At 41.4% G+C, this 23,966-nt stretch overlaps 1 protein-coding gene across 6 annotated transcripts in view; it reads left to right on the top strand.

Annotated features, from left to right (window-relative positions):
- The window catches only part of TMEM108 (transmembrane protein 108), a 166,940-nt gene that overhangs the window by 104,942 nt on the left and 38,032 nt on the right, over positions 1 to 23,966 (top strand). The window contains exon 4 of one of the 6 annotated variants that reach the window (XM_072853814.1): positions 20,317 to 20,483. The exons of the other annotated variants lie outside the window; for them this stretch is intronic. The gene's annotated coding sequence lies outside the window, so the exon portion shown is untranslated. The remainder of the gene's footprint in view (positions 1 to 20,316; positions 20,484 to 23,966) is intronic. 6 annotated transcript variants of the gene reach the window in all.

Below are 23,966 nucleotides of genomic sequence, written 5' to 3'. Positions count from 1 at the left end.
CATCTCTACATGTAAAAAATAGTGGTGTGGTGCTAATCAGCATAAAGTAAAAGCAGCATGGTCTGCCGCCCCAAGAGACCCCTGTGCTGGGGCAGTTGGAGCCCAGCTGCACACAGCCCAGCTCCACGCACTGACTCCCAAGAGCCTAGAAACTAATCTAGTGGGTACAGGCAGTGGTATTGTGCATGCATCAGTTTGATTTCATCCGTTGGATATTTATGGGTGCTGCTGAATGGTGCAAGCATTAAGGAGGGCGGAAAAAACACAGAGCTACATTAGTTTGTGAATGCTGAATGCTTTTCCTGACATTCAGTACAATCTGTGGCACTGGGAGTGTCTACAGACTGATCTCCTTCTACATACTCCCTGGGAGTATGTTCATGTTGAAAGTTTTATATTATAGTAAAAATTTCACCCTGCATTACAGGAAAGAACAAGTAGATTTCTTGCCTCAATCTTCCTATCCAGAACCTCTCAAAAACCTGATATCCACCTAATATGTGATGTGCACTTCTATTTTCCCAGGATAACACTTCCAACAGGGTTTTCTCTGTCTTTGGAACAATGGAGCAGCTCCAAAAATGTAGTTGTCTGTCATGACAGTACCTTCATCTGGAGGGACTTAGAGCACAAGTAGATATGGAAAGAAAAATTCCTGAACTTCAAGCAAAGATATATTGTTAATTACTACCAATGATGGAAACTAAAAGAAAATCCCTGGCTCACCCTTGCAAATAATATTCATGCTCCTGCCTTCTGTTTCATCTGAAAAAAAATAGCATTCCTAGCAGCATCTAAAAATCATGCTCTGTATTGACAGAGAAGTGTGCCACTCAATGAATAACAAATACAACTGTCAGTAGTACCCAAAACCTACAGTTTTTTAGAGGTCTGTCATCTTAGAATTCACTAGACCAAACCATATTTAGCTGGTGAGACCAGATGAGGTAATAGACGAGCTACAGACTGTCCCTGCTGTGGACAGCTGGTAAAGTCATTTAACTTTTAGCTGGAGATTTATCTGCAGACTTTCACTTAAACATCCCTGCATACAGAAGCACAGAAAAGGATTATATCTATCTATCTAAATATATATATATAATTTTTACATATTTTAGAGAATGAGAATTTACTTCTGAGTCAGAGATTTTTCAAGCTTGTGTCGTTCTAATAAAATATAAATTGCTCAATATATCAAATTCACAAAAAACGAAGGATAGTATGAGCAACATAACCTCAGACTTTCCATCTGGATTAGGAATTAAGCTGTTTAACAAAATGGAGACATCTTTCAGGAACAATATTTTTTGAAAAAGTTTGAGATTTCTGTAACCTCTCTGCAATTATGAGACAGACAACTAATTGATTGGAATTTTGAATTTTTACTTACACAGAAAATCCACCCTGATCCTTGTTTTCACTGAAACATTTGGTGTTGGAATTATTTTGGATCTCCTTTTGCTAGGAATGCCTAGGACAGGATTTTCAACTAAATATATGCAACAGAATGAGGAAACAATGTTTACAGGAGTCCCTTGAGTCTAAATCAAGGCATTAGTAATTGTTATTGTAATAACAAAGAAAGGTGCATCCCCTCTTGGCAAATTCCTGTTGTTTGCTTATCTCATGTGCAGCTCTGGTGTTTTGTTTGAAGAACATTTATCGATTGTTCCTCATTAACAACCATGTTGTATTGAATGAAAAGAGTCAAGTCATGTTTGATATACTGCCTTCAAACCCTTAAGCTTAGCACATGCATCCTGCTTGCATTTTTTTCCCCACTGCTTCTATTCATTAGTTTTAACGGACACTTTGAAAACTGCATGATTAGAAGCTGATTGTGCTTAGTTCATTTTTTTTTTTTTTTTAAATGAGGGAAGAGCTCTTATATTGTAGAAATTTACCAGCGCATCCAGTTTGGGACATCTAACATCTAAAGCTGGGTATATCTAATCTGATACTATCTTCCTGAGAATGGCCAATATACTAGACAATGCAGAAGAGAGTGTAGGAGGTTCCCTAGGGAACAACTGCTAGGTTAACTTTGCTTAATGACTGACTTTTGTCCTGAAATAAAAGAGTTTATTGTTCCATTTCAAGCTATGTAGATTAGCAGTGTGCAGTCTTTTTTTTTTTCTAGGTAGATTAGCTCTTCTTTGAGTCTTATTAAATTCCTCTTTCTACAAGAATAACACAGACTATTTGTGGTCACCACCCTATTCCTTTCCCCTTCTGTTTAGGACCATATACCAACTTAGTTTTATTTCTACAGCTTCTCAGTTTTCACATATCTTGCTATTCTAGATGTCTAGATATTATTGAATTCCCAGACAGAATAAATAGGAGTGTTAGATTTACCTTTTTGATTATTAGTGTGCAGAACTGCCTCGCAATCTCTTCTGTGCGTGTCTTCTCTAAGCCTTAAGTCTTCATCTCTTCAATTTATCTTTGTAAAAACCTTAACGACTTTAATTATTTTTAACATCATTCACATTTTGCTCCTGCCAGAAAACATAAGGTATTGGTAATTTTGGGGCTCGACGCAATACTTTTTATCTGATGGTATCTATTCCTGATTCGTATGTCTATACTTCTGCTTCAGCAAATTTAGCAGAATATTGGCTACATAATTAAAAAGAACAGGACAGGTTGTAATATTATTTGATAATTGTATAAACGAATCATAAGCCTGAGAAGTGACATTTATACAATCATCAGCTAATTGAACTGAAACTTATAAATAATTGGGGAGGTATGACCTCTGCTTGAAGAATGTAGCCTGCTCCTTCAGCGTAACCGTAATTCTACTGTCTGAGTCATCAATTCCCATGCTGTCTGTTGTTCTCCGGATGGCGATGCTGTACACATGCATCATGCAGCACTGACACAAACACAGTTTATTAAGCCACTTTCATCTCTGGTGAAAGTAAATGCTACTGCTGATGCCTGCTGCAGAGTCATCTATATCAGCTGAAAAAGTTCTGCTATTGTTGTCATATTATAGGGCATAATCCTTCAGAGCTCTGGAAAGAGAAAACAGTGCCAGCTACTGGTTGAATTTAAAAATGGGCTATTTTGGGGTGCCTAATATGCACTTTGGCTTTTTTTTTATTTATTTCATCCTCAGCACAAAGTATTCTACAGCAATAAATTTTAAATATATATTTCCATGTCCTTGGCATCAGTGGGACTAAACCACAGATTTATATCGAAATGCTGCCTGAATAGAAGTCAGGTGTGGGTAGATGCCCTCCATCCCATGCCATGTCAGTTCTTCGTTCCTGATACATCAAGCAGATACACCTTGTGGAATGATTGTCCTCTCTAAACCAGCTGCAAACTAATTGCATCTTGCTCTCCACTGTCAGGTCATTTCTTTCTTATTTTATTTTTAGTGGGAAGTGCGAAAGGGCCAGGTGGTGCCTGACAAAAGACAGGGTTGTGAGATTTTGTCCAAACAATATCCCCGAACATCCATTTCTGAGCAGGCAATTTCTGTATATGTGACTTTATCAGGCATTTCAGTGAGCAAATTCAACACCTGCTGCACTTACCCATAAAAACGGTCCTTAGGGGGCTAGAAATTTTCTAGCCTTAAAAATTGCAGGGAAAGCTCAAGGATGTGACTTCAGTGTAAGGGGACACCCCACTGTGGGCAAGCCTTTTAGGAGATTGATCTCCTGCTCTGTTTTGGGATGTTTTGAAGCACCCGCAATTTGCATGCTGACCCTACTTGTAATCTCATAGCCAGCCCATGCAGATGGCAGATGATCTCCAACAGACACATACGTGTGGATTTTGCTAGCTGGATTTTAGAGGAAGGTTTCCTGGCTCAGTGCTCTCGCCAAACAGTCTCTTTTTCTCACCTTAACAAGATCTCGCCTCTGGGAGACGCAGCTATTTCCAGCTTCCATCCCTCCTTGAATTCGCAAGTCACCAGAGGCTGTGAGACAGTTCATGTCACAAAAGCAAGATCAGCTGAGGAGCAGTATCTCACACCACATACTGTGGTGTGCTGTGGCTCCGTGCTCTTGGCTTGTGCTGGTTTGGAGCCGAATGCTTCCAGGAGCCACCAAGGTGCCCAGCTCCCTGTGGGAGCCGGAGCCCTGATCCAAGAGACCTGAGCTGGGATCCACTGCTCATCACAGATTAAGATCCAGCTATCAAGGGTCTCCTGAGCCAGTCTACTCCACGGTACCTTTAGGAAGCCAGTGAGAAAAGTGGTTCTTACATGCACAGGGTGATCCAGCCTCCGTTATACTGCTCCACAGCTCCTTTTTAGATGTAAGCTGGAGAGTCAGTCACTGGGGCATGAACATACGACTGAGACAACTCAAAAACTGACTACAGTGTCTGTATAATAGGCTTTGTCTCTGCCTAAATTTGCAAATAGCCTGAAATATTGGCTTTGAGCAAATATGAACTAGCCCATTCACCTTACTGGGATGTTTAGAAACAAAAAGCACAAAATGGAGCACTGAAAAAATTGGAGTACAATATAAATAAAAGGAAATTGTCTTTCAAAATAAGCAACAACAATAATAGTGCCCACGCTGAATGATTCATTTTCCTATTTAGTCCAGTAGTCATATATTTTAAAATAATCTGCAGCTGTCCCACAAATGGTGTAGTATTTAGGTGCTTTGCAACAAAGTTTGAGCCTTGCCACCTGTCAACTGTTATGGTCATGGCTATGACTCATATGTCTATGGTGTATGCCTGAATTTCTCTGAGTGTACGTGAGTATTTGAAAATCATACTTTGACTTACAAGAAGATAACCATCTCAGAGGAGCAAAATCCCTTGACCATTGAGCAACACAGACGTGCACAAAAATCAAACTAAACAGAAGACCAGCTGTCTAGAATCTCAATCTCTGCCTGATTCTTCAAGACCTCTCTTCTATCAGTGTTTTGTGAAGGATACCTGTTTGTCGTCTCTGCAGAAGGAGGTCCTCTCCTGACCTTCACAGTGGAGAGCTCACAGGCAGCAGTAATGCACAGTTCCCTGCCCACTGTAATTCTCAGCAGCAAGCTGGAAGGTCTGCCATGGGGACAGGTATACCACTCATCACTCAGTGTCACCTTGGCTTCTTTCAAAAAAACAAAAAAAACCCCAAATGGTTCTTCATAGCAAAACTGCAACAACAAGTTTTTGTTTGTTATTTGTGGTGACTGTTGTCAGTTTTGATTCTGTCAACAACTTGGAGCGCTTCTGAATATCGTTCTCTGCTTCATCAATTGTTAACAGCTGCCAACTGTCTGTTCTTCATGTAGACCATGCTATATCATCAGATAAAATGGCAATATTGGCTCCAAATAATGATCCATTTAGCACTGCATCCTGGTCAGGTCCATATTAAAATATTCGGAAGTTTATTGGTACACCATGGGTTTTTTATATGGGTGAAGGTAGCTCTGCTGTAGATCTTGGCGTTAGTATCAGAGCACTAGAGCAAGCTTTGAAGCTTTTGTCCCTGAGTATTTTCTCCTCTGCTCAAGACAGTTTATCCTATGGTCATGTACAAACAGTAGCACACTGATGGATAAACAGTATTCCTGCTGTGTCCTGTTTGGGAGCTGTAATTATTACTCAACAAATTACTGGATACCCTGCTGGGACAATATTTAATAGTACCTCAGGTGCACAGGAACTGATTAATTGAATGCCCCTGTAAGCAGGCATTACATTTCGATAGGATTTTATTGTTTTCTCTCCCCTCCGTTGCGTACTTGGAGGGCTTTCTCATTGCTTAACTATCCCGTGTCACGATCATTTGCATCTAAGGCAGAGGGAGGAGATCTAGCCCTTCAAAGTTTGTCTAGGACCATGACTTGGCTTCTGTGAGAGTTTGCACCACATCAATTAATGTAGATCATGATGGTTAGTTCTTAAGCTGATGTGACTGAAGGTTTTCCTCCCCATCTAACCCATACATTAGATTAGTGAAGCCATTTAAAATGACTCTCAGTCACAAAAGAGAACAGTAATCTGGGCACTTTCGCCTCCGAATCCAAATGAGTACGTCTGAGAGGGAGCTCGCCTCTCGTGCGGCGTTTGGGATCTTGCTAATCAGGATGGGTTAATGAAAAGATGAGTTTGGACTGCTTGTGAGTTAATCCACAGCAAAAATCTAAATTAGCTGTCTGGGTACTGAGAGCATTAGGATATTTTATAAACCTTTAAACTGCTCATGCAGTTCATGTATTATTCTGCATTTTAAATCAGTCTCATGCAAATCAGCCCCATGGGAGGAAAAAGGGTTAGTTAGATCCTGATTTCTAATCTGCAGTTTTGCTTAAATTGTGTTTTTCCGGCACTAATTTACAGTCCTGGAGTATAATTCTATAAGCAGAACCTCAGTTGGACTAAAACAACGTAGTTGTTATGGCCAGTGGAACACTATAATTCGGATCTGCCTCCATTTATGCTGCAGTAAAGGAAGAAATACTTTTGTTTTTTCATTTTGCTTTATTCAGTGGACTTCATCCCGCAGAGGAAGTAGATCTACAGGTAACAAGTGATAGTTTGGAGCTCCCTGAATATATTTCTCTTAAAGCAGAAACACGTTCATACTTTCAAAGCGTTTTCTAGCATCTGGCTGCCTAATGCTCATTCCTAGTGGTTTTCATGCAAATGGCTGTGTCCTTCGTTATGAATGTTTTGATGGTTTCTCAACTCTAATTTCTCTCTCAGCTAACCAGCATTGTTACCCGAATCGATTACCTTAAGGTCCATGGTCAGACGTGTGCCTGCACGTGTGTGTGCTGACTTCTCCTCTCAGCGAATCTCAGCCACAACTGAAAATTAGCCACGCATACATGGAAAAATTAATCTGATGAGCAAGTCCTCTTTCTTCTTTTCCCTTGTGCTCCTTAAAGACATTAATTAATCTCAGTGGAGAAAAAATAATAGTCAACACTTAAACAATGAGTTTTCACTTAAGACCCAGGGGGGATATTTTTTAAGCAGCTCATGGTGGTTTAGTCATGTGCAACTCATTTGAACTCAGTGAGAGCTGCATGCCTAAAACTATGCAAAGCAGTTTGAAATTGGTACATACAGCAACTTATAAACATTAAGTATGAATGCTGTCTGCTTTCAGGTAGTTTTTCATCCCACATCTTGTACGTGAAGAAGCACCGATTCTGCTGAGATGTTTAGATGGGAAGATGTCAGAAATTACAGTGTTTTACTGCTCGCACCTTCCCAGACAGAACACAAAGCTGATAGTTTCTGTGAAAATTTTCACATCTGACTCAGTATCTTTTCCTTTGTCTGTTACCTTACCTATAAAGTCTTCTAACTGCAAACAAGTAGCGTCATCAGTTTCTTCATTTCTTGGGTGCCTAAAGCATAAGTGGCTGCCCTTAATGGAGCCTCAAAGTACTGTATTTAATTCCTGTCCTGTTACTCTGCCCAAGAGCGCTCTGGATTTCAGCAACTGGCTCTCATTTAGACCGTCAGTCTTGGCTAGGTCAGCATTTTAGTTCAGATTAGCAAGATACTTTTGAAGTGAATCTCCTGCCTGTCCCCACTTACTGTGCTTTGGTTCACATCAGGGAGCTTTCTCAGTGTGCACCAGTTTGATTCCCGTGGGTGAAACTAGGCTGGAGTCTGCACCCTGGGAGCACACTGATGTATCCCAGCTGCTGATGGATGCTAGAGCTAATCAGAAGTAGACCCCCGAAACACATACAGTGTAGACGTTGGGTCCTCAGCACCTCCTGCTCCACTCTAGAGCTTTCCCACCTCTCGCACCACACTGTTTGCTAATGTGGATGTTGGCACTTGTTTCTAGAGTCCTCTAGTGCTCCGAGTCAGATTGGGTTGTGCATGATCTCCACGCTTAGTCAGCATTTCTGGGTGAGATAGGTGACTCCAAACCAGCCACAGTCTCAGGCTTCACGGTCACACCAAACCCATTATCATTCCATAGCAAAAGCACTGCTGCTGTAAGATTTACTACATATGTATGCACGAGGCGAAATGAAGATCAGAATGTTTCCTTCGGAACTGGGTTGGCAAGAGACTTAATGAATGAATGTGCAGCTCTTACTGACACTGGATACCTAATTCAAAAGTCATCCTGCCTGTGTTAAAATCATAATTACCAGCAAGTGAGAAAAATGTATCCATTTATCTCATGTTACTTCTATTTTAATTTGCTTATTTCTCAGTTTTCATGTGCTATCAGATTTTGAGTCCCCTGTTGTCAGGTGTAATTACTTCAGAAGACTTGGTCAGAAGAACCAAATCACGAAATTTTCAAAATCTCTCTTGATACAGTTCTTCAAATCCTTTTGCCTGTGATAGGAAATGCAGTTAGGCTAACTTGGTAAATGCTTGAAATAACTGAATAAAATCCTACTTTGAGTGTAGAATACAGAGGTTCAAAGCAAATGTTTTCATATTCGGAGATTAAAATAGGAATGCTACATAATGGGTCTTGAAGGGGCAGGAAAAAAAAATTCCTTTCATTGTGGTGAAATGCTGTGTTCTTTCAACTTCCCTTGCAGTGATTCTGATTTTTTCATCATTCTATGTTTTGAACCACAATTTAGATTTAATACTATGCCAAATGAGATAATTTATCTTTGTCTGACTGCATATTTCTACATAATCTGCTTAACGGATTTCTACTAGCTCTGTCAACCATAAACACAACTCTACCCTTATACAGATTTGTTTCAATGCTTGTGGCTGTGTGATTACCTCTCCCATCTTCGCTTCTGTAAGCTTTCTTTCATACATAATGGCTTACAGCTCAGTCGTGACTTCTCCAAAAAAATGTTTTGTATGCATCTGGTTATGCTGGTGGGAATATAGCATCCCTTCTTAATCAGCAAATGCGTTTCAAGTATACAGCAAAACTGCTACCCTAAAATACTTTCCACTGATACTGTGTTGAAGTACCTTACAACACAGAGTGTCCAGTTCGCAGTTATTTTTTTGTGATATAAATAAACAAGCATAGTATTTTGCATATTCAGAAGCTGTGTAAATATACATGAAATGGATCGCTCAGGCAGGTCCTGTTTTCCCCAGCCTTGCTCCCACTCAGCATGTGTTTAACATTGCACCTCTGGAATTGGTTCCAGCTGGTCCTAATCTTATTCCATGTCTCTCATGAGTACTTCAAACTATTTATGCTAGTATGTACATTAGTAAGTGAAGCGTGCCTGAGAACAATTCTGAGAGCTGATGCCAACTGGCATGAAGCAGTGGCATCTCTAGGCTGGGAAACTCTTCCAGCCTGCAGAAGAGGGTGGCTGGGTCCTCACTGTGCTCGGCAGCAGTTTGGTAGCCCCGCTGGAGCAGCGCCAGTCCTACGCCTGGGAACTCTTTTGCTTTTGGATAATATGGACAACTGCAACCTGAGACCTGGGGATCTTCCTGAGTCTTACTTAATTAACTGGGATAGGCATAGCTTTATTCAATGTTTGTGTACTGTTTTCCAAGGAACTTAATAAGTACGAGTCCCTAAGTTAGATTTGCAATTTAAGATGTGTTTCTCTGAGATGGTAAGATTTCACAGAGTTTCTGAAGAAACATTTAAAATTTTTCATGGAGCCTAGTTGTCATGCAAGTGAAAAAGTGCTAACAGTATAAAGGGGCTAGAAGTGAGATGAGATTTTGCATGACTCTTCTGTGGAGCACTCTAATACTGAGCAAAATCAGAAAGGTTAGACTTGGAGATCAGCATCAGTGCTGTGTGGTAGAAAATGGTTACAGAATTACTCCTTTTAGTTGACTTACAGTGCCAAGTTTCTGTGGAAATGCACTATGCTGGGACCCAGCATGAAAGACTGAGAAAAATTTCTGGCTTTGTACCAGAATCAAGGAATAAAGAGAAACAGACATATAACAAACCTCACTGATTTCTGTTACAGAGTTCTGTTTGCTATTGCAGTGTTATGATCAACTTTGATATTGAATTAGTGTATAGTAAGAGAGTTCAATGTAACATTTTTTGTCTCTTGGATGGGGGTTTGCACAGAGATAACAAAGAAAGGAGAAGTATTACTTTCATGCAGACTGCTTGAGGAATGGTTTTAGTTGCCAAATCATTCTTATTTTCAGTAGGGAAAGGAAAAAAAAAAAGTCTTTCAACATAAATCAGAATATATGGCAAATAGTTCTCCCTTCCAAATAAATTATTTTAACACAATGCATTTTTTAGAAATAGTTTCCATTGATTAAACAGTATGTAGCGAGCCAGAAAGTTCTGACTCATTTTTTTGCAATAATGTATTGTAATAAGGCTTATTCCTGTTTCAAGTTAATATATGTCAACTGAGATTTATTTAATTTAGGCAGAAGAATTGCAACAACAGCAATAGATCATATTCTGTTGTGTTGCATTTTGGTCCACTCAAAAAGATGGTAACAGGAGCTGGCGGTGGTTTTTGCCGAATAAAGAAAAAAAAATGCTGATCAGTTACTGACTGGTTCATCTCTTTTGGATGCTATCACCTGTGTTCATCATCTTTCCATAATGAACAAGATCAGCTGAGAAAGATGGAGAATTTTTCTGCAATGAAATAAAAGTGAGGAGATCAGTTAATGTTCTGCTGTTAAACATCCTCTCGATAGGGAGCCTCTGGCTCAGTTCAAGATAATAGACAATGAAGCTCTAAGACAGGAGCAATTTAAATTACATTTTAATCAACTCTCAGGAGGGAAGGCAGCATTATGTGAAACCATTAATAGAAAAACAGCAATGTTTCTTATGCTATCATTTGTGTGCATTATGCCTGAACAATCTGATGAATTAACAGATTATCTCCTAATTCATTCAAACACTCTTCTGTGATGCTTTAAAAAAAATCCTATCCTGCCTTCATGACGCCTTTTCAGAGCAGTAACATCAGATAACCAGAGTCTCTGATAAAGTTTCATTGCATTTAAAATCTGATAGAGGGGTGAAGGTTGAAGGCAGTGTTAATGTAGGAGGCAATGTTGTTCTCACCACTGCATTGTGACTTTGAACAGAGATATTTTGGCTTCCTTAGGCTTTTACGCACCCTGACAATGTTGCTGGAAAGCCCTATAATCTGTGCCTACACTACAGACTTGGCCCAGAGCCCAATGAGTGGGCTGCGCTTTCATATAGCTTGTTCTTCTTCCAGAAGGCAAACTCAATCAGCAAAACATACCAAATGTAAAAATTATTTAGTGTGAGGTATCACTGACAGAGACAAAATGGCAAGTATGCTGTGTTAATCCCACTTCCCAGGCTGTAAATGGAAACTGCTGATTAAGAGCAGCAAATCAATTTGCTAACTATGGCTCTAAAAATAAGGTGTGCTGCAAATAGAGAATTAATGGGAAATGGATAATGTTGAATGGACTGATCAATGGAAATGTAAGAGAAGACAAATGATGTGTAACTTTACTTTTCCCTTGGCTAATCAACTTCACGCCCATATGTAACCAATAAAGGGAGAGGGAGAGATCGCATTAATAAAAATTAACCAACCACACTGAACACTGCTCCTCCACAACCCTGAGGAATTAGTGCAGGAAAGAGAAAAAATGTTTTACATGAAAAAAAGCTTGTATAGCGGAGAGTCTTAGTTTCGCTGAAAGAAATCCGCCGTGTGCCTTACATTATCCCCAGACCCACCAGTCTGTAGTGAGGAGATACTGGGAAAGGGCAAAAATGTAGGCAGGGGCATTACCGGAGGGAGAAGGGGTGATGTCTAAGGAGCTTACGCTGAGCTGGAGGAAATATTAAAGGGTGACCTGTTTAATGCTCATTGCCATTACTGGGTTTAATTTGCGATGGTGACCATGATCATGGTTTCACCTCACATACTATCCCAGTGACTGATTTGGGATTACTTAGGAGAAAGAAAGTGAAGAACTTTGCCTCTTAAGGGTCGGCAATGTTAGTGAAATTTGGAGGAAACAAAGCAAAAGTAGAACTCCTCAGCTCAGAGATGCAGTTGTGCTGCAACCCAGATTAGTGTGAATGTCTGCAGTTGTGCTGTCTTGTTTTGAGTTCCCTCCTCCTCCTTCTAGAGGAGAAGCAGCCGGGTGACTCATGACCTCTTCTGGGAGTCAAGCAAATATGTCCGCATGGGGTTCCATTGCTAATCTTGTGCTCTTTGAGAGCTCGTGTCTCTACATCGTGCTATGTCATGTCTCGGTTCCTAATCCGAAAACCACAGCAGTGCTTCTTATTCTCCCCAAGCATGGGATGGCGGAGAGTCCAGATAGAATCTACTCTTTTTGGAGCAAAGGTCTATTTTTCAGATAGTTTTCTTTCATAACAATGGGGGTTTGGAAGATATTTTTCATTGAAAATGTTGATTTAATAGGTAGTAACCTGTACTAATCTATAAAACTGAAAACACTAAAGATCTTCCAATTTTTTAAAAAAGGGGGAAATCTGGGGACGTTTGTCTTCAAGAAAGTCAAAACTAAATTATTTTTTGTTTTGACATTAGAAGATACCCAAAATCTAGTTGCCTTTTTTCCTTTTTAAATGGACCCCCCCCCATTTTATGCAAAGCCAATTCAAAGCCAATCCCCCGTTTTTTTCAGGAAATATTTACCAATATCCAGGATCAGGAATTTCAGGATTAAGTCCAGCCCAGAGCAAGGTCCTGCCATTGTGGATGCCAGTGCTGTCATCTGCAGGCTGCTCTGGGCACTCCAGCTGCTCTGGGCAGCTGGCTGTCTTTTCACAGACCAAAGATTTCGCCAGCCCTCCTCCCAAAGCAGGCACGTCCTGGTGAAGGCTTGTTGGCTTTATGCCACTGACTGCAATCATCACAGCGTAACTTCACGTTAAGATCATCCCGTTTTCATGAAGCAGGTCCAATCCCAATGCCATCATGGCAGGTCCCATCCCATGGCCATCACGGCTTTGCACAGGCTTTCCATAGCCAGGTACGTTTATCAGTGGCCAGAGTCCTTTGGCAGAACAACATGTTTTCACCATACTTGATAATCTTGCTTACGGCGCTAATAAGATGTGCGAGGCTTAAAGAGCAGTAATTGTCTTTCCAATAAACATTTAATTGTCCTACATGCAGAACCAGTTTGTGATTAACCCATAATTGTTTTGGGGTGCTGAGGTATATTCTGTGGGGACATGTTTATTTATTTATTTACTTACTTTCCTAAGCATGAATGAATCTAATAAACACAGTCACCAGTCTGCAACAGGTCAGTGTTGATATCCAGCACAGTGACATATTCAGCTGAGATCAAATCCAACTTGCATCTAATGCCATCAGTTTTCACAGGGCTTCACTTGATTACTTGGGGAACAGAGGGAGAACTGGGAAGGGGAAGGTCTGAGATGGAGATCCAGTTAGGTGCATGAGATGAATGGGTGACCTTACAGATGATATGTGCAGTTGAACAAACCAGACAGCACTTAAACAAAAACCTGAATGATTTTGGAAGCTCTCCCTGGGAAGGATGCTTTGAGAGGGTACATAAGTCAAATGATCCTGACTGTGCTCTTCATCTGGCTCTAAAAGCTAAGCAACCTTGAGGTTCCTGCATCAGGAGATGACCATACTAATCTAGCATTTGTGTTGCATGAAGTGTCCGTGTTATCCCCAGCATCTGAATATACAGAGAGCTTTTAATCTGGCATGGCATGTCATCCCAAGGAGAACACTGCGCCTGAATCTTCAAAGATGCTCTTGTCTCATTGACTTCCAGTTGTGTTTATTGGCAACCTGCAGCGTGTTGCCATGCAGCTGGTATGCAAGCTGAGGAGAACATAAACAGCGCAGTTGGGAGACGACACATGCTGCTCCCAAAAAATAAAAAAAATCTGAAATACAGCAGCAGTAGCAGAAAAACACACGTTTTGATGAGAATTCCATATGGAAACAAAGCAAAACAGAGAACCAGTCTCCCAAATGATTATTTTTGTGGCAAACCTTCCCTCTTCCCTGATGCTTCCTCTTCAACAAACTTCAACTGTAATTCCTCACCATTGACTAAGGTGTTTGGCAACCTACGGGCATGGGTCAAGCCTGCAGCTGGCCTTTTTAGATGCTGCCATCCTGCAGGGAAGTGGTGCCAGGACCACCTTATCTTTGCTTTGCCTTTACTAATAGAGGTAGCTCTAGTAGTCCTATAGCTCTAAGGCAGCAGCATCCATCAGCTCAGGGCTGTGGCCAGGGCACCCCAGCATACACATACTCGGCATACAAGCAATGAACATTAGAGCACAGGCTACTGGTTTTGAGAGCAACAGCAAAGTATGCTGCAGCCCACGTTCTTCCCAGCCCGTTACACTGGCAAGGCAGCTTAACCTCCTGGTCGGCTTTCCTTCCTGGATCCCCTGCTCTTCCATCCGGCACTGGCTTTTTTGCACAACATCCAGGTCTTAAGGTCATGTTTGCTTTTCTAGATGCCATGACAGTAGCTCATGAGAGCTGGGTTTTGTTCCAGCAGATACAACCTGCTGACACTGAAAGCACTGCCTGTTTCTTTCCACTAATTGCATGCAAACTACTCAATCTACCTTACTCTCCTGCTTCCCTCTGTCTGTTAAGGACTGCAAATCAGGTGCATGCCCAAAAAATAGACAGAGGTAATACTTGAATTTCGTCTTTCCTGAGAGACCGGCGTGTCAGAAAAGAACAGGAGGTCAAAGGCAACCTTTGCCCCCTCCAGTGTGCTTCAACTCCTTGACTTCAGAGATGGCTTTTCTCTTCACTGCTTGGCCTTTCCTTTACTACGTCAGCATCTTTTGCATCCCTGAGCCAAACGTGTCTTACAGTTGTCTTAAGCTTTGCTTTGTGAAGGCAGGATATTGTCAGTGCTCTGTGTCTGGATCAAAAAAGTACTGGTGGAGGGTCTGACTTAAGTGAGTGCCACAGCCTTCCCGCTGGAACAGGCTTGGGCTCTGCTTTTGTAAAACCAGATGTCAAGGATCAGACATGTGAAAAGGCAAGCAGTTGTTATAACATAATTTAGTAAATAAAATAAGTGGATATCAGATCCCCAGCTGGAGTCATTGCAGTCCTAAGTGCTTGAAAATCATTAGTCAGGCTCCAAGAAATCCTGAGATTGGCTTAAATAATATGAGATTAGAAAATGCATTTGGGGTTCCTTTAGTTGCTTTTCAATATTGAAGCATTAAAGGCTTACCTGAGTTAGAAACATATTTTTATTAAAAAATGAAGCAGAGCTTTTCAGTGGGGCTCATTTTCAGTGGCGTGTTTGAAGAAAGTCACAAAATGTGGCAGGAATTGCTGAAACAGTTCCCTGAGTTTTTGATCTGGGAAGGAAAGCAGCATCAGCTTTCAATGGGTAAGCACCTGGCTCCCCTAACTCCACAGGTTCCAAGGCAGCTGCTCCTGATTTACACCTGAGCATGCGAGACCAGAGTCAGAGTAGACTTCTGCTGACAAAAAATAGTACAATAAATTTAAAATTAATCTTTTCTTTGTGTACCTTCTAATTCCCTCACATCCCTCTTCGTTTTCTATGTCAGGCAGCAGAGCACAGGACAAAAAATGTGGAGTATTATATAATGAACATGACGTTCATACACTCAGGGTCATGTTTTTTGCAGTAAAGATGATTATTTCTAGTCAACTCCATTTATATGCTGGCATGAAGATCCCATATGAAGATGAGGATTTTGTTTTGAGATATTCATGGATCTTCAAGAATGATGAAATCTGTTAATTGATGTAATCCCTAAGTAGTGGTGCTGAGGTACGTTTTGATGAGTGCGGTCTGAGAATTTTAAAAAACCTGTATCTTCCTTATTGATACAAACTAATTATAACTAAATGCACGCAATTTTAATTAAATTGTCAGTGTAGTGACAGTGACATCGAGAAGGTGGTTGCACAGTCATTCCTTTTTAATGATGTCTCTTCTTGGTAATTGGGGTAATTCCAGATTTATGAGGATTAGAAGAGCCATATACCCTAAATTCTTTCTTGGAGGTTCTTGTAAGAGACTGAAAGTATTGTGTCATTGCAGTGAAACCAGAGGCAGGGTAATGACAGATAGATAATTCTCCCTTTTGGAAATCATGTCTTGTGTCTTCTGGAACATTTTCACATCTATTATATGTGCGGCTAGAGAGACCGCAGGCTGCCCACGGACGCAGACACTACACTAGCATGGATGAATGACGGAAGAGTGTTTCTGAAGCAAAAAAGGGGATGTTGCTTATGATGGTGAGACAGTCTCCTACAGTAAAACCTTGCCCGCTTTTTAACGGGACTAATGATTTGGGGCACTTCAATCTAAAACACCGTTAAGGTTGGGGAGTAAGTTTTTAGAGGATAGGTAGTAGCAGCCTGTTCAAAATCAGAATGCTGTGACATTTCTGACATTGATGCTCGGAAATGGAAGCATCCGTAGCCAGAAGAGGGGTCGGTGGACGTGCCTGGTGACTTCACTTCCTTTTATTCCCCACATTGCTTCACAGACCGTAGTCTCTTTTTGTACAGAATTTCTATTCAGCATGTACGCTTGTGCAGGCCAGCGGAGGAGGCGAGGCGGTGGCGATGCCATGTGCTCCTGGCTGCAGCCCCGCCGCCAGTGCCTGCCCCGGGCAGGGTTAGCTCAGTGCTGCTATCCCCCATGTGCCAAGCTCAGCGCTGCCTGCCCGCACCAACGGGATTTTCATTAATAGCCATACAGTGTGTGGCTCATTGCTTCTCCCTTAAACAGCAGTGTGTAATTAAAGCTGGTGGAAAACAGGCCTCGAAACGGGAGCTGAGAAATGAGGTCTCTGGATAGGATGAGGGGGAATGGCCAGTGCTGTGGCTCTGTCTTGCATAGCAGGAGGCACCACACACTTAACCCAAGCTCTGACATCTCCTGACTCCATTTCTGGTTTGAATAACAGCCTTTTCATATATCAGAGTGGAGGAACAAGGTATTGCTGTATAGATGTCATCCCTGTTCCTCAAGTGCCCGTCCCTCCTGCACGGGGGTATAGATCACCATGCACTCGCCACGATGTGCAGTAAATTACTTTATAACTACTGCCTGCCTTTTCACACGTCCAATTCTTGACATCCGTTTTTACAAAACCAGACAAAGTCACACCTTAACTATCTGGATGGTAACACGTTGACACGCTGAAATCCTCAGCTCAGGTAAAATTTCCACTGATCCCAATGCAACTTTTATTTGGGTGATTGAGGGTTTAATTCCTCAACATAATAAGCACCTGCCGTAGCAGGTGGAAGCTGGGAGAGCCGGGCGCTGTGCCGGCAAGCCCCGGGTTGCAGGCAGTGGCGGCACAGCCCTTCCCAGCCACACCGGGGCTGAGACCGCATCCCGCGTGGCTGGAGCTGAGCAGGAGCGCAGGTGTCTTCCACCTGCCCTGCACCGGGGCATGTTTTACCCACCGAGCTGGTTAGCTTATGGGTACGGACATCCCTTCAACAAAAATCTCATTCGCTCAGGAGTGCCTCATGTTTCTAAAGGAAAATGCATAAATGAAAATATAAACAGCAAGCAGAAAGTGGTAATTAGTGTCCGGCGCACATGTGCAGCATCGCTGATAATGTTGCCTGGTAACAGAGGAAGGGATGGCAGAGCCCTGCCAGGAGCCAGCAGCAGCCTGCGAGTCCTCTTCAAGGCTGAGGTTTTTCCCAGGGGAAAGAGGGAGCCCTGCAGACAGCGCTCTCCTCCTTAGCGACCCTCATATACAGACAGACATGCATGCATACATACATTTCTTCTGGGGCTGCAAAATGCCATCCTGAATAAATAAATACACACGCTCTCTTTTCATCTCGTACCAGACACTTGTGTTTTGCTATGAGGTGCCTACAAAGGGCTTTGAATTGCAGTACGTTCCAGCGAGGAAAATTTTCGCATCCTGTTCCTTTGATCATGATGGCATGGTGAGAAGGAAGCAGGCTGTCTTCATTTCTGTAACTAGGTAGGGTGCCCAACTTGACAAGGAAAAACAGTTCTTTCCCTACCAATTTGCTTTTTATGACCTAAAGAGCATTAGAACAATTTATGCATTTGTAAGTGCATTAGAAAGAGGCTTGAAAAGAAAAATGGCAAAGTCCTCAGCAATCAGCATTTTGTTCACTCCTTAGCATAGTCCATTATATGATATCATAATCTGTTTCCCTTAGTTTTCTTTAGTATGTTTTCCACAGTTATAAGGCTAGTGTCATTTTGGGTTCTTCCTGCAGTACATGAAGCTGTTAAATAAAATCTGTATTCAGTCAATAAGCAAAAATATTATTGCAGCAACTACCAAAGTCACAAAAATATACACTCCTACATATATACTCCTGGCAGGCCCTAGCAAAGATTTTTGGTTCAGCCACTCTCAGTCCCACCCGGTGCTGAGAACTCAAAGCCCAGGATGGAGTCCACCCACAAACAACATGCATTGTCAAGTGAAATGTGTGCTCAGAAACAAATTTTCCATCTCATAAGGACAGAACTAATTGTATTAGGCGTTTTATTGCTGAGACAATCAGTCAGATTAAATATGGTTCTCATCAGCCCTCCCAGAGGTCAGAATAATCTTTATCTGCAGCTGAGTGGTACCCCAAAAGGATGTGTGTTTTCTTTTCTTTCAAAACCATCTTGTGAATTAAAATAAATTCCTTCCTGCCAGAGATATGGCTGAAAGTGCTGGTGGCCAGCACGAGCTTGTGGAAGCCATGTACATACACATCTGTATAAACTGATGTTTTCAGTTCATTCAAGAAATTGTTTGTGTCCTTCAGTAACTCCTAAATGTTTTATTAAAATGTTGATGGGATTGGTTGGAAAGGAAATAAAAGGATTTTTTATTTATAAAAACCCTGTAATTACTAGTTCATGCAAAGGAAACCATGCAACTGCAGTAAAGCCTGAAGACCTTTTTTAGCATCTACCTCTAGCTATTTCTTACAGTGCAGAAGACTGGAATTAAGAAAACCTATTAAACAACTGAATGCCAGCTTTTACAGTAACTGTAATCTAATAAAAGATTAACCCCTCACAGCAGATCTATATATGTTGCCAGTAGAAGTTTTTGACTGAGCCATTAGAGGTGTTGCTTTCATCACAGGCTAATGACTAGTTAAATAAAACAAGCTCATCATAAAAAAGTTTCAGAAGGCTTTTTTATGGTAATAAAAATTAATTGCCTACAATCAAAAGTGAAAATATGAGTACACAAGGGACATCCATTATTTGAAGCGAATCATAAAAATTGTTTGGAGAATTAAAAAGTTACAACACATACAATGTGATGATACCTTTCACCGCAATCCTAGTATCCTATGAAAAGGACAAATACTAGCTTTGTTTTTAAATTATGGCAACACTAATTGAGGATAATAAAGAATAAAAATGTAATCTTTAAAGGCACTTTCAATTTATAGGCTGCATTATTCAGAGGGCGAGTGCTGAATCCACTGAAAACTGTTTCATGTTTAAAATCCTGACCTGTACAACTTTGCGGGAATGATATGCAGCCCCAGTTCTAATTACTTGCGGTACATGGGATCGATGGATTTTCTGTTCGCTTGGGATTATCACAGGAGCAACGAACAGGGCATTTCTGAGCAAGAGACCTAGTGAAATATTACGTAGCGCACTCAGTAGCCGTGAGATTGGAGGGAAGGTTAGATACCCTGAAAGGTGCTTTTCTGCAACTCTGAAGCCATGAAATTGAACAGCAGCCAACCCCTTTAAAAGACTGCGCAGTAATGAACTGTAAAAAGCGGGGTAGTTCAGTGAGATACTGCTTTATAAACAGTAGGAGAGAGATTTTGGCTAGCAGACAACTCCTTCCAGCATCGCGATGAAGCACGCATCATCTTCCTGCTGGGATGCTGCCCATTAGCATCAATCCAGACCACAGCGATTTGGGTCTCCCAAAGGAGTCTTTTACGCTAATGACATTAACAAATACAAAGTCAGATAGCACCTTTTAACCTTATAAGGCTTCTTTGTGTGTTTTATTATTACTAAACACAACTGTAATCACAATAACAGCTAACGTTATATCTGAAGGGGGCAGTAAAGTTAGGACGTGGAAATACAGCGCAGCTCCACAAATTGGTGTCAGGTTCATCATCCGATCTTAGTGGGAGCTTCAAGCCGTGGCAGTTGGGTTGCTGTTAGTAATGCCAAATACAGCTCCATGACTCCCTGCACTGAGGAGGAAAATGTAGCCAGCAAAGCCTGTTTATTTTCCCCTTCCCTATTTGCTGTGGTCCTACTGTAGCATTTTTTCCAAAGAGCTGTGATTGCCACACAAAGCACGTGGCAATGTTGATAGCTGTAAGGAAATGATTCGGTGGAGGTTGTTGTGAATGGTGTCCTGTCTTGTTCTCAATGTAGAGCACAACCTGGTTTGGCAGGGTTTCTCCCTGACCACCTGCTCACTTTGAACATTTTCTGATGACGACCTAGCAGACTAAATGCCGACCACCAGAACTTTTGTTTAATGCCATAATACGAAGCGGATTGAGCCGTGGCAGCCATGGGGGAGTGACAGAAAAAAACAGGTAAGCACAGCAGGATGGACTTACGTACCATCTGGCTTCAGGATTTTTTTTATTACCTGTTTTTTTGCATTTTCTCCAAATCACTTCAGCTGGGTGAGATTACCCCCCTGGAAATTAGATCACTTTTGTAAGGTGCTAGAATACATATTAACATACTTAACTTTACATGTTCACATTTGATGATCTCTGTCTAGGAACTCACAGTTTGATGGGGGGTGGGGGAAAACTTATGGAAAAGTTCATTTTTCTTTCACATAAAATCTAATACCTTTCTAGTTTTGGCTATTTTGTTAGAGCTCTGCTCTTTGGACCAAATTTTTCCATCATTGTACATCAAAACATTAGTTCCTAGGAGCTGAATTTGGTCCAGAAAAGGGACGAGTCAGCAAATAAAAAAGTAGGAGGATTTTCCTGTAAGGTTTTTCATCCTGGGCATTGAGAAGTGAGTAACCTTTATAATGCCAAATTTAGAAGCACATAGACCCTGTTTACCTCCATTTGACCCACGATTGGTCTAGCATATTTTGATTAGCAAGGGATCATCCAGACAATCCATTAAAAGTTTGGCCAGTTTCGTCAGTCTTCGTGACCCTACTGGGCCCGCCTAGTTGTTTTGGAAAGCACCAAAATCAAATACTCAAGAGATCTCCAGTATGGTTGTGTTTCTTGGGAGCTAAAGGTTCTCACAGATAGAAAGGTTTATCTACTGATGGTTAAGGTATAGTTTCACCTCAGCGGAATATTTGAGCCAGTGTCTTGCCTATTCCAGTTCTTCCTGGATGCTGTATCTGCAGCCCCACTTAATCTGGAATATAAACCCGATGGTGATGCTCTGCCCAGCTGGGAATTTCGTTTACCTTACACCTGCACTCTCAAGTGCCCATGATTTTATGGCATACTAGAGGAAAAAGGGCTCATAAGGATCTTGAGTACCCAAATCTTTGTGTTCACTTGTATGTCAAAGCTTTTGAAACTGGAAGGTTTCTCGTGTTTCATACGTATCCATGTTCCATATACCCCCACCACCTATAGCATAATAACAAGATGCAGTCCTAGAAACTGACAAAAATGCAAACCTCAAAGCTGCCAAATTAAGTAAATTTGTCAGAGAAGCAGTGAAAGCATCTGCAAGCTGAATCTCATGAATTTCATAAGGAAGAGAATTCCACCAAATTGGGGCCAGGCACATTCCAGATGGCACAGATGGTTTAGCAAGTGACAGATTGGAAACAGAACCCAAATTATGAGCAAGTACGTAAACAGAAATCAAAATTTCTCCAATAGGTAGGAGTCAAAGTCTGAAGGGTCTTCAGAAACAATAATAACTTGTTAATTTTAAGCCTCAAAAGGTAGGCAAGTGCAATGCCTGAATAAAGATGGAAGATGACAAGTTGTGAGAAGAGCGTGCAACTTTTCAGTAGGTGCCAAGTTTGGAGTAGATTCTCAACAAAACAGAGGCAGAAAATGGCCCCCCAAATGCAGCTATAACCCAGGCTGGAAACTGCAGATAAACAAGTCAAGATTTCGTTAACTGGCTCATTGCAAAACCGGTCTGAAAGCTGGATGGAAAAAATGACATTGTTATGTCTTTTTTTAATCAAAATGTAATTTTGACTGACTTGTATGAGAGCCAATTTATAGATGGGTGAAAATGTGCAAATCATAAAAACAGTAAGTACCCATGACCATGTGAAGAAAATGTGTGAAACCAATAGGAGCAATGAAAGAAGAATCAGAAGTAAGAATATTTCAATATCAATAAGGGAGGGAAGGAAATCACAGCAAATCTAACCCTCAAAACAGCATATGGGGAAAAGCGAGAGGAGTCTTAGCTCAGAGTTAAACAAAGACTGATTATTTTATAGTCCATTAATGCAAAGCACCATATGTGCTATCTTTAAATTCAAGACAGCAGAAAATTTTAATTAATAGAGTAATAATGCTAATTACATCGTAGGGGCAGTATAAGAACCTATGAGTGTGAAAATACTCATTATGGGTCTGTGTGTGTGTATGTACATATGTGTGCACATATATATTTATACACAGAGACACAGAGTAATATGTATGCATAAAATTTCATAGCTGCAAACATCTCCTGCTTCCTTTAAGCCATTGGTAAAACAGCTCCCAAACAGCCATCCTTTTGGTGACAACAGTGTCATCCATTACCGATGAATCCCTGGATTTTAAACACAGGCTATGATCCTTATTCATGTGTGTAAATTGATTTTGTGACCCAGTGAAGGATTTATGTAGAGTCAGAGTGATGGGGAACATGTGGTGGAGCTGGCATGCTCTCTCTTAATACCTCCTAGACTTTTCCTGGCATTATGGACAAGGAGTATTTTTTCTGGGAAAAGGTAATAATAATAAAAGCAGTGGTGGTTCAGTCTTTCAGGCATGATTAGTTCTTCCATATGTTCCTTCTGCAGAGGGGCTGTGGACATACTCTCTCTTCTTGCTCTGTTTTATGGACCTGAATATGTTCTACCTCCTAGATCCACCAACAGCCACATACCCTGAAGAGGCTGGAGCACTTCAGTAGCTCTGCATCCCATCATGCACACATACGTTCCCCTTCAGTTTTCAGGGTTGCAGAGCGTCATTTCATCGAATAGGTTTTGTTTATGCTTTTATCTGGCCACGTGCGCTAAATGCGCATCCCTGGGAGCCAAGTCAGGCTCTGGATTTGTTCTGGAGATGTGGTTCAGAGGAACGGTCTTACAGCAGGGATTACTCCATAGTACTTTGGTGCAAAGCTGTATCATAGCTCTTCTGTCACCCCACGTCAGAAAACCTTTTTTCAAAGGGGGTATGTGTAGCCTATGAATAGACCATAAAATGTCTATTTGAGAAAATTAAGCCAGGGAAAAATAAGCGTATTTAAGTTGAGCAGTTTTGCCTCCTGGCCAGGCACATCACCTCTTTTTTTAATCTTTTAATCTGGTCTATCTGCAGTACCATCTCCGTACCACCTCCCTGGTTTCTTATTTTCCTGTCAGTCTCTGCCCTACTCCTTGCCCCAGTGCCTTTCTGAATTTCTTTGATATTCAGATCGACTCAAATATGCTCTCAGATCAAGCAGCGGAAAAAGCAGTAATTTAAGTCACAAAGGCCTGTGCACACTATAATCCCAGATAGGCACTGGAGGTTTCTCTTCATATCTGCCTGCCTCCCCTCCAAACATCACCAGAATGTTTTCAGGGTCTGATACCGCCTGCCTCCTCTATTTTTCCTGAATAAGGGAGAAAAATCCCCTGTGGGGAACCCAGAGTCCCCAAACCCTCTTGTCTCTTCTGATGTGCAGCACGTGCCGATCGCGCGAGAAGGAGGGGAGGGAGCATTGGCTGGGGGGGAACGCACGCTTCGCTCCTTGGGTGTAGGCAGCAAGCCTGTAGCTTAATGAATTAGTGGCTTTCATCTGAAGAGGGGCTCATGCAATGTCCTTAATTGGATTTCTCTGAAGAACTGTAGGTCCTA

This window comes from Ciconia boyciana, chromosome 2, assembly GCF_034638445.1.
Source record: "Ciconia boyciana chromosome 2, ASM3463844v1, whole genome shotgun sequence".
Classification (NCBI taxonomy): domain Eukaryota; kingdom Metazoa; phylum Chordata; class Aves; order Ciconiiformes; family Ciconiidae; genus Ciconia; species Ciconia boyciana.
The sequence above is the reverse complement of the archived record's forward strand: the minus strand, read 5'-3'. Positions and strand labels throughout refer to the sequence as shown.